The sequence below is a fragment of the Arachis duranensis genome, chromosome 5 (genome assembly GCF_000817695.3).
Source record: "Arachis duranensis cultivar V14167 chromosome 5, aradu.V14167.gnm2.J7QH, whole genome shotgun sequence".
Lineage (NCBI taxonomy): Eukaryota > Viridiplantae > Streptophyta > Magnoliopsida > Fabales > Fabaceae > Arachis > Arachis duranensis.
In genome coordinates this window covers 93,069,761-93,075,121 of record NC_029776.3, presented here as the reverse complement: position 1 = coordinate 93,075,121, position 5,361 = coordinate 93,069,761, and positions in this window count along the sequence as shown.

The following is a 5,361-nucleotide window of genomic DNA, read 5'->3' as shown; positions in this document are numbered from 1 at the left end:
TATGAAGAATCAAGTTTCAAATTCTAAAAATAACTAATATAAAAATATAAAATTTATTAGTACTACTACAATAGTATCTTAATTTAACACAATAAAAATAACAATTAATTCATAAAACCTATCTTCTAACTATAATATCAATATATTTTAACACTAGTATCAAAACAAATAACCTTAATCACAATACTAGCATTTAAATAGATCAAGCAGGTTAATAAATTTAGTGAATTTATATTTATATTAATAATGATACATAATTAAAATATAATTAATTCAAAAAATAGAGAATACAAAATTAAATTAAATTAGATATCTATAAGATTATTTAATTGAATGTCTAATATATAATTACTATTTGCCATACATAGTAACGAAAAGCACAATGGCTAAGTGGCAAGGGAATGATGCTGCAACATTAAGGTTCTTGGTTTGAACCTTGCCTACGACAGTTTGGAACATTTTTCAACCAAACCGGTTCGGTTAAACTGGTTTGCACTGATTCTCACTGGTTTTGACCGATTTTCTCCTGTTCTTACTTGTTCATATCGGTTCTATTCTTTGTACGGTTCAAAGAATAAACTGAACCAATTTAGGATTTGGTTTGTTGGTTTTTTGGTCAAACCGACCGGTTCGATTTAGTTTTTATAACTATGGATGTGGTAGAGGGTTTTAACAGTGGGGAAGAGGGAGGAGGTCTGGAGGAGGAGTCTAGGTAGGATGGCAAGGGTTGGGTGCGACGGTGGTTGGACTTTGTATTTTGTAACAGCCCAGACCACCCGCTAGCACGATATTGTCTGCTTTGGTACACAAGGCCTTACGGTTTTACCTTTGACGGCAGGAATGATAGCCGAAGCCCCCCACACTGACTCGTCAAAATGCGTCATACTAGGGAGAGGTATCCACACCCTTATAAGGCATATTTCGTTCTCCTCCCCAACCGATGTGGGACCTTACAATCCACCCCCTAAGGGAGCCCAGCGCCCTCGCATAGTTATGTGGGTTTACCCCAGTTGTCGCATGAGAAATGGAGACAACAGAGTGATATTTGAGTGTAACAATCTGATACTATTGTCGACTCAGCATGTAAGTACATTGTCGGAGTTGAAGAGTTTGATATTGAGCAACCTCGGTTGTACAGAGATGAGGGAGGTCAGAAGGGTGGGGTATAGGTTGCTGGCATCCATGGGTAATGGAGTTTTCCGGTTTTGACTATTTCGACTTCTAGGGGACGAGCATATGCGGCTCATGTTCGACATCCATGGGAGAATTATGACGGAACAAGTGATGGAGCTTTCCACCGAGGTTGGTCATGGTGGTTCTGTACACTCGACCTATGTATAAGAAGACCGACCTCTCGCACCACCACCCATTCATGTCGCCATTCTAGTGTTGAGACTTTCAAGTATTGCAAGCCATTTGTTTTCGTCGATGGCACGCATCTGTATGGCAGATTGATAGCAAGAATCGTGTTGGTTAGAAATTTCTCTTATGGAAAGAAGAACTTCGTTGTAAGCATAGCTCCAAACCAACAAACAACTCTCACATCAAATTAAACTTTGGTTTTGTCACATGTACAAACCCTAATGAAAATTAACCGAAGTATTTAAACTTCGGGTCGTCTCACAAGGAATTGCAATGAAGTGAACGATTATTGGTTATGAAGGAACAAAGGGGGTCTGATTAATAAACTAGCAAGAAATTAAATGGGCAAGAATTTAAATGACAAGAAAAGTAAATCAAGCGAGCAATTAAAGAAAGCAATTAATAAAGAGAGACATTCATGGCAAAGATTGAGAATGTAGGCTTTCTATCCTAGTCGTACAATGATTAATTCATCCTATTTAGTCAACTCCAACAAATGGAAGAAGGTATCATGTTATCTTCACATAGGGAGAACGTCAAACAACTATAATCAATCATATCACAATAATGGACAAGAATTTATCTTATTACGTCATCTCGGACGATAGAAGAAAGTATCATATTATCCTCACACTCCAAGAAAGTCTAATAAGACTAGCTAATCTCAATCCACAAGTCCTAATCACTTACTAATTAAATTAGCAAGGGATTAGAGTCAATGAAAATCATATTAACTAACAACTCTAGATCACCAACATAAGTTGGGTATCCATGACTCAAGATTGCCTAATTACTCTTTCCAAGCCAAGAATGCTCAAGATTTACTCTAAAGTCCAACCAAGCATTTTGTCAAACACTTGGTGGGTATAAATGGAAAGCATGGTAAATGTGCAAGAATAATAAAATCTAACAACTACCAATTGCAAGGAAAGATAAATGACAACTCAAATCAACAATAAAAAGAACATTAAACATCAATTGCATTAAAAAGAAACCAAATCCAACAAGAACATTCATAAACATAAAAGAGACATGAAAGTAAAATTAACAAGAGAACCAAGAAGAATTGAAGTATTAGAGCAAGAAATTGTAAAGGAAACAAAATGAAAACATGAAATTGGACCTAGATCTAAGATGGAAATACCTTAAAAACCCTAATTCTAGAGAGAAGATGGAGCTTCTCTCTCTAGAAACTAAGTTACATGATGTAAAACTCTAAACGATTGCTCCCCTTTTGCCCAAGCTTGAATTCTACATGAAATAGCATCAGAAATGAGTTGGATTGGGCCCAAAATGCCTCAGAAATTGCTGGCCACGAGTTGCTTTTAATGAATCACGTGCAGCAACCCACGCGTACGCGTGCGCGTCCCTAGGCGCCAGACAACTATAGCAAATTTTATATCATTTTGAAGCGCCGGATGTTAGCTTTCTAACACAACTAGAACTGCTTCAATTGGACCTCTGTAACTCAAGTTATGGTCGATTGAGTGCGAAGAGGTCAGGGTTGACAGCTTTTACGATTCCTTCATTTCTTCATGAGTTCTCCCACTTTGCATGCTTTTCCTTCATTTCTTCAATCCAATCTTTGCCTTCTAAACCTGAAATCACTTAACAAACATATCAAGACATCAAATGGAATTAAAGTGAATTAAATTTAGCTATTTTAAGGCCTAAAAAGCATGTTTTCACACTTAAGCATAAATTTAGGGAGGATTACAAAACCATGCTATTTCATTGAATAAATGTGAGAAAATTTGATATAATCTCCCAAAATAAGCACGAGATAAACCACAAAATTGGGCTTTATCACAGATACGGTGGAGTGTTGCTTATTGTGGTGGCACAAGACAGCAACAACAACATCCTGCCTATTGCTTTTGCCATTGTCGAGTCCAAGAGTACCGAGTCATGGTCCTTCTTTCTTACTAATATGAGACGCTATTTCACCCCCACAAAACGGCCTACTAGTTATCTCTGATAGATTGCAGGCCATTAAGGTCGCGCTCAGTGCTGATGATAGTGGTTGGTATCGCCCTAGAGCGTTCCATGCTTACTGTATCAGACACATGACGATGAACTTCATGACTCGTTTTAAGTCAGCCGAGGGCAAGAGATATCTTATAAACACTGTTTACAGTCCAAGAAAAGCTGGGTATGAGTGGTACATGGATGCCTTGAGAGGAGTTTCCTAGGCGATGGCAGACTGAGCTGGTCGTTTCAACAAAGAGATTTGGCTGCAACATTGCGACAGTGGGAGGCGGTTTGGTCATATGACGACAAATTTGTCAAAGTGCATCAATGCAGTTCTCAAGTGAACACGGTACTTGCCGATTTTTGCTATTGTGCGCATCACATACGAAAGGTTGCAGAAGTTGTTCGTAACAAAGGGCAAGAAGGCGCAGTCACAGTTGGCGGCTGGAAACCGTTTTTCCCAGAGGCTGATGGCAGCCATTGAGAAGAACAGAGAAGACATCTTAAAGTTGCGTTTCACTCATTGTCATAGGCGGGCCTCTGTGTTTGTTATGGAGGAATTAGAGCCGTTCAAAAGTTGGTCGCAAGGTTCCTTCCGCGTTCGGCTATCAGTGGGTACATGTGACCAATCTTTCCATTATCCGTGCTTCCATGCACTTGTCGGGTGTACCGCCGCTAGCATTGAGTGGTCTCCGTATGTACATTCAGTTTACAGAGATGAAGCAATGTTCAAAGTTTACGAGATGGAGTTTCCACCGACAAAGGCTGTGAACGACATCTATTTAAAGATGTCTCACAACTATATCTCGTTTACAGTATAAACGATATAAGAGAGGAAAATTTATTTCAGTAAATATTTTTTAAAATATTTATTTCAGTAATTATCATATTTATTTTGTTTATTAAAATAAAAAAATCCTAAAAGAAGGTACTTATTTTATCCTTTTTTCTTAAAAATAATAAAAAAAATATACAAGGCCATGTCCATGAGTTTGACAAGGTTTTTTTTTCATATATATTGGGCTCAGAAAGTTAATCCAACCAAAATTTGGGGAGTTTGGTGTTTTGATCCCAGTCGGTTGAGCACTTGAGCTTGAGCTTGAGCCTATTTGTCCACTCTTGCTAAAACGTAATTATATTCATTCTTCGAGAATAACGAAAACCAATTAGTTTAGATTTTAGATTATGTTACGTTGGTGGTTTTAGCGGTAACGAAGGTAATAAGAGATGAGAGTGCATATATCCGATAGATAAAGTTTGAATTAAAGATAATTTCAACGAATTTAAATGATAGGAGCAAAATTAATTAAACGTTAAAAATAATTTAAAATTTTTAATTAAATATAGGTCATACTTGGCGTATCCCGAGCTCCTTTATCAGTTCCATCCATTGTCAATAGGTTGCCATTTAAAATTTTTGGGCCTAATGGAATAAACCCAAAAAAGTTGGCTACATGGCCATGTTGGGTTCTAATATAATTAGGCCTAAGCTGCTGAAAATTAGTTGAGATGACCCATCAATATATTTTTTAAGATTCTGTATTCAGATTTGAATTTGTAGCATGACCAAAAAAAAAAAAAATTGAATTTGTAGATAAAAACTTTTAAAAATATTAGATATAAGAATATGTAGTATGAATGAATTTGTAATGTAATATCTAAAATTGAGAGTGTCTAATCCATCTAACCATTAACACACAAACACACTTGAGGTTTAGGTCGTTTTGGTTTTTGAATTTTTTGTTTTCTTTTAACGACATGCTTTGAGGATCGTTAATCAGCAGTTCAGCGCTATGTTAGTATGTTGAGGATCATTCCATCAGTAATAAATACTTAGGGTGTGTTCCGGAAAGATTGAAAAGAGAAGAGTTTGGAAGGAAGAAATGGAAAAGGAAGGAAGTGTTTAAAATTTTTTTTTATTTTCTGTGGTTAAAATGGGTAAGGACTAAGGAAGAGAGATTTAAAAGACTTGTTATATATTTTTATAATTTTATTTCTTGTAATAATAATATATTAGATTTATTATTG